This window comes from Pipra filicauda, unplaced genomic scaffold, assembly GCF_003945595.2.
Source record: "Pipra filicauda isolate LSUMZ 115617 unplaced genomic scaffold, ASM394559v2 scaffold77_size3566232_pilon, whole genome shotgun sequence".
Classification (NCBI taxonomy): domain Eukaryota; kingdom Metazoa; phylum Chordata; class Aves; order Passeriformes; family Pipridae; genus Pipra; species Pipra filicauda.
In genome coordinates, this window is record NW_024104953.1 from 2,497,375 (window position 1) to 2,510,090 (window position 12,716).

General features: G+C 45.7%; 1 long non-coding RNA gene across 1 annotated transcript; it reads left to right on the forward strand.

The window, feature by feature from the left end:
* Nucleotides 1-420: 420 nt before the first annotated feature.
* Nucleotides 421-2,249, forward strand: LOC114002194. The gene is made up of 2 exons (XR_003545792.2): nt 421-658; nt 1,999-2,249. It is a non-coding gene; the product is annotated as an uncharacterized LOC114002194 (long non-coding RNA).
* Nucleotides 2,250-12,716: the final 10,467 nt, after the last annotated feature.

Genomic DNA, 12,716 nt, shown 5'->3' on the forward strand with positions numbered 1-12,716 from the left:
GCAAACAAACCTTAGAAAGGAGGTGAGACCAGATAACTCTGGCTTTAGAAGAGGAGATCTGCAAGGCCAGGGAGTCCCACAGGACTATCTACTCCACCTGGTAGTTCTACTGTGAGCTGCCAAAGCATGTTTAAACAGAGCTTGAATAGGGAACAGCAAATTTGATAGAGACAGTGAGATTTTTCCTCCCGAGAATATCCATGTGTTTCTCCCACAGATTTGCCTTCTGCAAAGTTTTCCATCACGTTCAGCAGGTGCACAGCTGCTCTCCAACCTCTTCAAGGCCAGAGCCTTCCAGGGAGTCATAGAATCATAGATGTCACAGAAACCATAGAGTCATAGAATGGTTTGGGTTGGAAGGGACCTTAAAGATCATCCAGTTCCACACACCATCCCATGGGCACGGACACCTTCCATCAGAACAGGCTGCTCAGAGCTTCATCCAGCCTGGCCTTGAGAGGTTCATTGTCTGGCAGCAAAAACATAGAAGGGTAGCAGTAGCACTATCACTCCCCAACAGCTCAATAACATCCACCACATCACTGCACCCCCAAAACTGCCAAGAGCTGCCAGGCCCTTCTTTGTGCCAACACTCCCAGCCTTCCTACCCACTGGCCGAGATTTTCAGGTCAAGCCGAGTGTGGACTTCAGTGAAAAGGTTTGAAAGCCTTCTCTGAGAGACGTTAATCCAATATGTTTGGTGCTCACCCTGGGGCACAGGGGACAAGTGACAGCCCCCCTCCTACCGCTAAACTTCCCTGCGTCAGCTTTGCACAAACACAGTTGCACGTGGCAATGGTTTCACTTCATCCCTGAGCTCTCAGGTCTGGCAGCACAGCTCAGTACCACTGACAATGGGCACTGCATTGCCCTGATTTATCCCAAGACACTTCTCATGCCGGATTTTTCATTTTTTTTTAATTGGAAAGAGGCAAATCCAGACCTCCTGTATGAAGACAATTTGTCTGTTTTGGATAAGTTCCAGCATGAGGAGGGTACTTTATACATATGGGCTCTCTTTCATGTTTGATTGCTGGACTAAGATCACATTGTTGTCCAGCTTAAGGGGGGAGAAAAAAAGAGCAAAAACCACACAAATCAGGAAAGCATTAGGTAAACTTAGCTCAGAATACATCTTCTGACCAAATGGAGGGCGATGCTTTTTTCGTATAATTAGACCGTCTGCAGGAAGTCAAAAAGAACAAATTGTGATGCTTTCAGTGCTGTGGGAGCTGTGCAGTCCCCGGGAGATGATCACATCTTCCCCACAGTATTAGTTGTCATCCCTGGGCAGGTTGTGAAGGGAGCATGTGGTTTAAAAAGCCCTCAGAAACTCTGTCATTGAGCTGCAGCTCCAAATGCCATTCCTCAGTCATAGAGTCATAAGATGGTTTGGGTTGGAAAGGACTTTAGAGATGATCTAATTCCAATCCCCCTGCCATGGGCAGGGATGGCACCCCCAGACCAGGTTGGCCCCATCCAACCTGGTCAGCCAATGAAGAGACATGCACATGCAAAGATAACATGCAAAACCAAACCCCGGTTGATAAAAATGTTTGAAAATGTTGTCTTCAGATTTGCACAAGGTGAGCAAAATGCTGGGTTTGGCAGTAAAGGGACAGTGGCACAGCCAGAGTGAGAGCGGGTGGGATGAGTGTGACTGTACCACACACTGGAGGGAAAAATCTCTGTGCCAACACAGAGATTTTGTGGTATCAAATAGTAAATGATCCCGTCCTTCAGATAACATCTCTCTCCACAATAACCTTCTCCTTAATGGGAATGGCACAAACACAAAGGCAACAATGGGAACTTGGGCCTGACACTCACATTTCTGCTCATTGCCTCCCATGCCAAGCGGTGGGGACACAAAGGGCCAGAGCCTTCACCCTCCAAAGCCAATGGCAAGTCTCAAATCACCCCAGCCTGTTGTTTCGGGAATCAACTCTTTACCAAGAAGAAACAAGTAAACATTTTTCCATCCTCTTCTCTTCCTAGACGTTAAGCAAGAGTAACTTGTAAATTGCTTCCAGCAACTTCCAGACAACAAGGGAACAAACAACTATCAACAGGCATTACACTCATTTCTTCACACGAAAACAGTTATGAGGCTGAAGGGATCCTGACAGGCAATTGGAAAGCAGTCCTTTTTATGCTAAATTTACTGTATTTTAGTCCAATTTTCCATGATTTAAAATGTGCGATGCAATAAAGAGCTGGAATGCCTTCTTTTGTCATAATATTTCACACCCAAGGCCTCAGAGCACTTTTGTGAATCAAACTCTGCAATAGTTTTGCAAAGCAAATGGTTTAGGAAGCAATGAACTGGAAACAGAGGGCAGTTTCCAGAGCTGTTGGTGGTCACAGAGGAGCCCTATAACAAAACCAAAGCAATATCTGGTCCTGTGCCCTCCTTGGGCAGATGTCTGCTGTCAACCCACAAGTCCCCTTCGCCTGGAGCTAGAGCTCCTAACCTGCATGTCCACACTGCATTATGCCCTGGTAATGAAAAAAATTCAGAAAGAAAGGTGAGATGGGTTCATTGAGGGAGGGAAAGCCCAGGAAAAGGCCAAAGGAACATTGCACATTTTGCAGTACTCCATATTCTCCCTGGGAATGAAACAGCATCAGCTCTCCTGGCACCACCGCTAACCAGACCATAGCTAACTGGGACCATTTGAGGGTCCCACTTCAGTTCCCAAGGACAAGCAGCCCCACTGCAAAAGCCAGTTGTAACCAGCGCTGTAGAAAAAGAGCTCAAAGCCTGAGCAGACAGGAAGGCTCTGCTGGTTTTTGGGGATCCCACACCAATACATATGGGTGAAGCTTTTAATGCTTCAATGCAGAGGAACTTGCCTACAGCCATAGGCACCAGTAATTCAAATCCATCAGGGTACTGGCACTCACCAAAGGGCTTTAGGAGGCTACAAGCTGCTATAGCTTAACTATACCCGTAGAGCAAAGCCCTTCCTGAGAGCATTCATAGAATCCTAGAATCATTAAGGTTGGAAAAGACCTCTAAGACCATAAGTCCAACCTTTGACGGAATACAACCAAGCTCACCAAATCACACCCTCCAGCACGGGCAGGATTTCCAGACAAAATGGAGCTGGGGCCTTTCCACTAGCACAGCCTTTCTCTTTATGTTAAACCCAAAATCAATGATCTATTGATGTTTCTTATGAGCCACAGTCAGGCCCTGCACGCCCTTGGGTGGGACAGGAAGGCTTGGGCAGCAGGGTTTGCAATGATCTCCATACTCAGAACATTTCTATGCCACATTGCAAAACCTCTGTAGTCCTTGTTGGAGATCTCAGCTCAACAAATATTCACTACCTAATTTCCCTGCAGTTTTAAATCATGAAAATTAATATTATCCTCATGATTTTTTGGGAAACTCATGGTATCAAGAGAATTAACCTGGGTAAAGTCAGAGAGGAAGGGCTGTGGCAAAACTGGGACATGACTGTAAATCTCTTTTCCTATAGGTATCCATCTTACTTCTTGAGGCTTAAGCACTACTATGGAAGATCACTGAAACATAAGTGGTTTTAATGCTGGTATTTCCTAAGATTTCAGTGATTGTGTCTTATATCCACCACTAGTTTAGACAGAAACTGAGCAGCCACCAGGTTGTGTGAGGCAGAAAAAAGCCTGTGCCCATATTAAACACTGTCCACACCTCAGAGCAGCACACAGACAAATCCTCTGTGCCTCAAAGAGCAGGGAATGGGGTGGACACAGCCGGTGCAGGCATTTGCTCTCAGCAGCTCTCGGGAATGTGCTGCTCATGGATGATACAGCTCCTGCATCCAGGAGGGCTTTGTTCTCTGTGGGGCGAAACCTCAGCCTTCAGTTCATTAAACGCAACTGCAGAAGCCAGAAGGGTGAGTCACAAAGCCAGTTGTGTAAGCACACAAATGATGAAAGCACACAGGACATGCACTGCCCTCATGGGGGATTGCTGGGGTCTGGCAACGGTCTTTGGATGGGCACAGGTTGGGGCATGGGGACAGGCTGGGGCATATCCTCATCCATCACTACCCACCTGGTGCCAGACAGGGCTCAGGCAGACAGTCTGTCCCCTGAGCCCCCTTTTAAAAGATAAGTTGGGAAATGGGAAAGGGAAGAGAAGAAGGGTGAGTGTCCCTAAAGCTCCCCCAATAGAAGCTCCTGGCACAGGACACCTTCGCGGCGCGCAGCCTGCAGACAGCTCTGACAGCGGGATGCGGAGCGTACGGAAGCAAGGGCTGCAGCATGTCCTGGCTCCAGCTGGGCAGCGTTTTCCTGACCCTTCTGCTCAGCAGACTCCAAAACCTTCACTGGGATTAAACACCTGCCCGACCAGGGGAGCTGCAGCAGGACAGGCGGCCACTCGCCAGCACGGGATCCTGCCTCTCCTCTGCACCGGCCCTGATCGGCTGGCTCATGCTTGGGAAAAACAAGGATGTCCACGGAGCAGCACCAGGGGAGAGGAAAGGGGGAGCAAACACCTGCAGGTGCTGCTGCTGCTGCTGCTGTGGCAGAGATGTCTTGACCTCAGAGAGGAACCTGCTCGTATCCCCACAGGATCTGGAAGGAAAACAAAGGCTACAGTTTAAAATCGGCTCCAGGGACAGCTGTGCCTTTATGTTGCCATCGCTCATGAGTTTCCACCCCACGGCTGTGAGTGCCTTTGGTGGGGTAGGTAGACCCTAAGGAGAGCGACCAGGGGTTGGATTCCCTTTGTTCTCCTCACTCTGACTGTCTCTTTTCCTTACCCCCTGCCTCCAGCCAGATGTGCTCACTGCCTTTCTCCTGCCAGCCTCTGCGTTCGCCCTGGTGTTAATTCAGCAATTCAATTCAGGAAGCTGATCCAGCTGAAATCCTCAGCAAGGGGAAAAAAAAAAGAAAAAGAAGTTTCCAACCAGAACATAAGCACTGCCTTTGAACACAAAAAACCTTCCTAATTTATTTAGAAAAAACATAGAAGAAAGAAAGTGACTGAAGTGTCTTCATAAAAATCTCCTTTTAAGTCGAAGAGAAGTGCCATGAAAATATCGACCTTCTAACATTGTAAATTGAGTTGGAGAGGAGATGGTGCCTTTACTGAAAGACACAGGCTGTATGGAATTCATCACTGGTTTACTCTTTTAAAATAAATAGGCTGGCAAAGTTATGACGTGACCTACTTAATTTGTTGTCTTGAAGCTTGATGAGCATTTAAGATTTGTTCCCAAAGCCTGGAAAAGGACAGAGAGGGGAAAAATGCAGGCACCATATCCAAATCCCTGTGTTGAGATGTTGCCTTCTTCCAGACACTACACTAGAAAATGGCACCACGACAGGGGTCAGTGGCTGTGGTAGTGCTGCTAATGAGAGGAAAACTGCGCTCCAGTGGCCCTCACAAGGAGGTCTGGTGCTTTGTCCTGCCTTAAAGCAGGTCAAACCCTGTTTCTAGCAGATTTGTTCCATATATATTGAGAAGTTTCTGCTGATGGAGGTTTTACTCCACACCTGAGGAAGTCATCTTCCTCACCAGTAAGATTCCTCCCTTTCTGCTTCCAAGGCCATGTACCCTTTTCTAACAGACAGAAACAGAGAGCAAAGCCTTCCCTCTCTCCTTGCAGACATCCTCAATGGAGCTGGAGGTTGTCACTACTCCAAGCCCTTACTCTTGTCCTCAGAAGCAATGTTCCTCATTTCTTCTCACTTTCCACAAAATGTGGTGCCCAATCCCACAGGGGTTTCTCTGTCAGGGTACACTTTTGTGGATACATTTCTGTCCCAGTGCACCCCAGCTCCAACACAGTCCTGCACTTGTTCCAGGTTCAGTGCGTACCTCAGAGCACATCTCCCTGGTGCCAACACACCCTTTGGAAAACTATCCATAACTCACCCAGAATCCATTTTCCTCTGTTAATTTTTTTTATTTTCATAACCTAACACTATAGAGGCTGCCACATCCAAACCAAAAAAAAATAGGCAATAACACTATATGGCTCCATCAAAAATCCCAAATCTCCTCACTCCTTCCCAGGTGAAACATTGAAAAAACTCCCTGGACAGCACCAGAAGCACAGCATCAAAAAGTGTAGCTCAAGGGCTCCAGAAAACCAAAGGTTTGGCAAGTAGACCTTGGTGCTTTAATTAAAAATCCCTGAGGGCTTTAAAAGTGTTTGGGTGTTTTGGGGTTTTATCTGTAGGGGAGAGAAATCAATTATATCTACCTGGGTGTATTTATAGCAACTTAATCTTCTTTGAGACTTCATATCTTCTGTGATTTGATAAGATCGTGGCCCTTTAATAAGCTGAAGTATTCAGATCCTTATGACAATCTGGCACTGGAATTGTTTGCTTTAGCATTGCAGATTGCACAAGAGACATGAAAGGTTTCAGCGTAGCTGGAAAGTCACTTTTGATGAAATCACCCGTCGCTCCAGGGGCTGCATTCTTTACAATTTGTGCATACTGATGATATGTGTCTTCAGATGCGTTTTGGCAACCCTGTGCCATTTTCAGAGATCCATCTGGGACTCAGGAACAAAGCAAACGCACACGAACATGAGGAAGACAGAGCTGGCACAGCTACCGGGTGGAATTTCTTTAAGGAAGCTAAATCGCTTGTTCATTTTGCTGGCAGGAAAAGATAGGAAAATGAGTGTTCCTGTTCTCGATGAACTTTGTGATATTGTTAAATCCTTCAGACAACATATAATTCATGGTGAAGCTGTGGCAGAATTCCTTTGCACTTATCCACACTGTGGCTCTCCCTCAAAACACAGATCTCTGCCTTCATTTCATACACAGAAATTGCCCAGATGAACAATAGCTCTAACTTTAGAGAAAAATCAGAACACTTGCCTCTGTGTTTTTTGCTTCAACCCTGCCAAAATTTGTTAGTATTCCATCAGTTGCATAGTTTTCTTGCACTAAAAGAGAAAAAATACAGAAGCAGATTCCACGCTGTGATATGGATTGGCAGGCGGCTTTTGAAGAGAGTTTTCCAGGTAATGCCTTGAGCTTTGCCATGGAAATTCCAAAGAGGATGGCACAAATGGTGTACCCGTGCCTGGCAATGCCCCTCAACACCAACAGCACCCAGCAGCCCTCCCAAGGCAGCATGAGGGCACATCCCTGAGCCTGGAGCAGAATGAGGATGTGGCACCTAATGGAGCTCTGATCACTAATCCAGCCTAAATCTCCCTCATAGGTGCTGGAGAATATCTGACTTACACCAGCCATGGATTTAGCCCAGGACTGCAAATCCTAAGTAATACTCATCCCAGCTTTGCACTTCTTCTGGAAAAGAGCCGTGAATCACTGAAGTGGAGCCTTGCAGAGGAAATCCTCAGCCACAACAAAAAGATTTCATGCTTTATCTCCCCCTCTCAAGTATTTTAGCAGACAGACGGAGGATTTTCCTCCCAGTGACAACAATAACTACGCTCATTGAAGAAAAATATGTGGAACAGGAAGACCTGCATTCCTTGTGTGAAAAATAAGAGTGGTCTGTGCCAACTGCATTTTTCAGGAACAGCTCATCCATATGAAGAAATGGCTGCTGTGATAGTGTCCGGACCAGCGAGGCCAACGGTAACGTGCTGCATAACTGACAGATGGCAAAAGCAGAGAGAAAAACATGGCTTGGTCTTTGTTTATTCCTAAGTTTCCATTACTAATATTCCTCTTCGATTCACATTTGAATGACTTGCGTCTTCCCTGCTCCCACTGCTTTGTGCAGCAATTGTGTCTCATTCCTGAATGCATCGTTCCCAAAAGCTTTGTTAGTTTGTGTTCTAGAGTCCCCTTGAAATCACCCCGATGTCTTGGGCTCTTCAGGGCATGGATTTGGAAAGCTTGAAGTTGTTTAGGTGTGTGCTTAATTTCATCTGTCCCTAAATTAATTCAGCTTGCCCAAAGGATGTGGCTTAAATGCAGTCTGGTAGTCCAGACAAGACCTCTATTGGATTTGATGATGATAAGTAGTATTAATAATTATTATAATTACTTATAATTATTACTTTTAAGAGAGAATTTAAAGAGGGTAATAAAGAGCTGGGAATATTTGTTAATCTCTTCTAGAGGGGGAAAAGACTGACAAGGACATCAGCCTCACATATGAGGTAAGGAACGCCCAGATTTTACAAAATCAGGTAGTTAAAAAGCAAGGAGAACACATTTCCCACTCTCTACCTGACCACTGTCACCTTCTGATCAGGAGCCCATGGATGTTTCCCAATTCCAGACCTCCTGATGGCACCGGTGCTTCTCTCACATCCAGTGGTTCTGCTCAAGTCATCCATGGCTGTGACAGCAAAGGGCAGCGCCTCCTTTAGACAAGGGTGCCGTGACTTGTTCCCATCGTGCTGGATCTGCAGGACACATAGGGCAAAACCAAAGGTAGAAGAAGAGAGAAGAGACATCCAAGTGTAAAGTGTTGGGATGCAGTGGAGGAGTGGCAGCACAGGGGCTGTGCACATCATCCCGTGGCCGGGATCTCCCGGGACCATGGAGGAGGCATCCGGCGCCAGCTGAAGGAGCAGGGGCTGAGCTGTGCCAGTCTCACCGTGTAAAAACACTCAGCTCCCTTTCAGCCATTAAAATGAATGAAGAGCAAGACTGTTTGGATAAACATCAGCCAAAAGAAACCTTGGAGGCAGTTAGAAAGCTACTGCTTCATACAATATAGACCACGTTTCCAAACACAAATATTACATTTGGCAGAGACACTCCTTTGCTTCATGAGTTATGTTGCACTTTTTGTTATGTTTAAGTTTGTGCAAGAGGTATAAATAGCTGGGCTGGTATTAAATGAGCTTTTTTTTTTTTTTTTTTTTTTTTTTTTTTTCCAAAATTTCAAAATGGTCTCAGCTCTTCGTGGAACAAACACACACTATATTCTTGTGCCTGAATTTTTGTTGCTAATTACAGAAAGCACCATGCAACTGAAAAACAATGTTGGAGAGCCAGACATGAAAAATACATCTTTCCTTTATGAAGTCATTTTTTCAGCGAGCTGTCTGGAGGAGGGCATCTGGATCACCAGATAATTTACTTGTGTGCATACATGCTTAGTGGGCTCACAAAGCAATCAGTCTCAGCCCCAAGTCCCCGCTGAGGGAGACTGAGACAGAGGGACCTAGTTGTGGTTTTTGGTCACAACTGCTTTGGTTGATGCTGTATTCCCCAAAAGCAGAGATAGCAGGCAGTCCTGACTATGGACCTGTAGACACAAGATAACACTTTCTACTCCAGCTCCTGTAGCAAACCGCAGTGGCCATCCATGCCTCTCCACCTCATCATGAGAAGATACCACAACCTGGAGACCAAAAGGCACCCTAAGCCCATTTTGGGTGAATTCAGGCAGAGACACACCTGGGGTTGGAAACAAAATTCTTCAGTGAGAGGAGCGAGTTGCTCTAGGTGGTTATTCATCCCAAACTCAAACACAACCACATACTGATCACCAGAACATGATATGCTGGAGGCCAAAAGGCACTTTTATTTGCTCTTCGATAAATCTGAGTGTGCACAAACATGAGAGCACAGCAGGGCCCTCACTAGCCAGATCCCCCACTTAGAGATCCCAGCCATGGCCAGGAACTGACACTGTTTCTTTATCAACATGATGGCAATGTCTACCTGGTTTAACCAATTCCTACATGAATGGATAAAAAAGTTACTTTTAAAGATGGATATATAGTGAACTACCCAACAAGGATGCCAAATAAAATGACTGTCTAAGACAAATCAGAGAGAGGAGTGCAAATACAGCATTAATTTAGTGTTGCAGCTTCAGACAGCACAAAGGGTTGTCTATTCCCACTGAAAGTAATATTTGTTTTCATTAAAAAAATTACTAAATATTCCCAAGTATTTTTAAGTGTTACAAGACCACCATACCAATAGAGCAGACATCACCTGAAAATAGGAGATCAGTGCTTGATGATTAAACTTTCTGCAGTCCATAGATGTTGGAACAGCATTAAGTCAAATACTCAAAGTACAAAATGAAACACAAAGCCATTTTCTCCTCTAAGACCTCATGTTTTTGCTGATGGCCAGACCCTCTCACCAGGAGCAGATGAGTGTGCATTGCAGCATGTGTTTATAAATAGCTCATTGACTATTCTTCTGGTTATTTCCACTTGTACCAATATAGGGAAAAATATTGGTCACCACTGATTCAGTGGCTGATGGAACAGAGTAAGAATTACTTTTAAAACCCCACAGAAATGTTGGTAATTTTAGCTCCTGACAGCACTCTCTGGGACTTGTTGAGCATTTCAGGAAGTGTCTGACCAGTAATAGTCATCCTACAGCACTGTGGCCAATCTCAAGTGAAAGGCCACCACTCACCTCATAATCAATGGTTCTTGAACTCATTTTCAGCTCACATTTTTGGCTGTGAGAAGCAGCCTGTTTTTCAGCCAACATGATAATCCCCAGAAAATATACTTAGAAAGAGCTGACTTAGACTTATTTACCTCTTACTCTGTGTACTCATTTTCCACGAAAACAGCATCTCCCAAAACAAAGGTGTGGGACAAAGCAAACATGCTGTGAACTAGAGAAGAGCCATTCCCTGTATTTGCTTGCTGCTATTCCTCACTTGGAAAAATGTGTATTTTTAACACCACAGAATTAGTACAGGGTGGTGAGCCTTAAGCTGTCAGTAGAGGCTGCCAAATGAGCCAGTGTCCCTTGTGTTGGTGAGTAAACAGGGGTTACAAGGGCTGAACAAACAAACAAACAGAGTGGGCAGGGGTGTCTTGGACTCCTGCATACGTCAATGGTGTAGGAGTCAAGAGAAACCCTGTGCTATTTTCTCTCTGCTTTCACACCAGACACTGATACAGGTGTCTGAGGTCCTTATTTGGACTGGTGAGATCAGCTTAGTTACCTGTTTTGCTGGGGTTAAACCCATCCAAAGATCATCCCACTTGCATTAGTACTGAAGCAGCACAACATGAAGGAAATTCGGCCTCTGGATGAATTACTCTGGTCAGTGAGATTCCTCTACAATCCAGGCAGACGTAGGCCCATCAGAGCAGCAAAATGTATTAGCACAGTTTCATACTTCTTAACAAGTGTTGCTTGCATGGAGCTGGAGCTGGGAGTCCTCCTGTCCAACCATGGGCACAGTCAGACAAACCTGGCTGAATTTTATCAACGAACCAGTGTACAATCCACAGACCACCCTGTATGAATGGTGTAAGTTCTGTGCCTGCCCACGCACGGTGACTCCGAATATTCTCTTCTCAATAACTTCCCTGGGAAGTTAAATGCAAATCAGTCTTGTGCCACCTCTCTGACGGTGGCCTTGCCAGCTGAGCTCAGACAAACCTCCCTGCATTCATATGGAGAAATAAAAATGCCAGCCTTCAGCTCCTTCCTCCAACCTGCCCACAAAAAGCCTACCAGAATTTCTGCTAAAATTAAAACCTTACTCATGCATAAAGGAGGGGAAAAAAGGAGACTGAGGAAAACACACCACAATGTACATAGACTTGGCAAACACCAGCCTTGGTTTCTGCGTGGGGAACAGGACAGCCCAGCCAGGGTAAGTCCCTGGGCAATCTTACAGCTATATTTATGGTTGTTGTGATTCTGCTGAAGAGTTTGTTTTCCCACTCACACAATATTCCACACCTTCTTACTCCATCTTCACCCCAAATCCAAGACTGTGCATTTACTTTGAAGGTTGATCCCAAGGCCTGTTTCTTCTCCCTGGCTAAGACAGTTCTGTTAAGAAAGATTAATGCCTTAAATACACTTTGTCTTTGCTTTTTATATTTACTGTGGACTTAAGAGATTAAAGCTCTTTATTCAGATTTTTTAAAGCGTAAAAGCATCATTGTATTAAATACACCCATCCAAAGAAATAACTGCTTTCACTGGCATACTGTTACCATAAAATCTCTGTGAATGACCTACAGTACTGCTGACTGAGATTCTCACACAGGCAACAAGGATAAAGAGTATGCCATGCAGAGGGATGTATCTTTTTTAAGTCATGATCTAAAAGTAGAAGAAAAGCAACAAACTGTTTTTTGTTGACATCCTGAGGTTTTTCTCCCCCCTTCTCTGTGTAAAATAAACAGATGAAATCAGCCCATAGCCTCCTTCCATCACAAAGTGGATCCACAGTCAAGAAATAGATGTGGGACTCTCATTCCCTCATGTTTGCAGGGGCACGATGTTTGTTTTCCAAGGGGAGGGAGCTTCCCTCCCCCCCCCCCCCCCCCCCCCCCCCCCCCGTCCCATGCACAGACATTCCTCTGGCCATGCACTCGTGGGTACCATCACTCCTGCACCTCTAACTGGCTGCAGATTGTGCCTAACCTGAGGAGGACTAGGAGGTTTTGCCTGGAGTGGTTCCATTGGGAAGCTCTGCTGCCTGCCCAGGTGGGCCTATTGAGGAGTTTGAAAAATGTTTCCCTGCATAACTCATTATTCAACCAAAGCCAAGCACTCACCTTCTTTATCCTCCTGAACACTGTTCCTGCTCCTGCACCAGGGACACGGGTTTATTTGGGTTACTTGAGTTTAGTGATCTGCCAAAAAGCTCCCAAAAGTCCTGCATTTTGTGGAGGCTGACAGTCCTACGCAAACACGGGAGCTGCACGGCCGAGCCAGGGATGGGCATCAACCCCTGGGATGCCTGACAGCCCCTCACGTTTCCTGCACTTCCTACCATCCCATGGCACCACGTGGCTCCAAACTCCAGCATG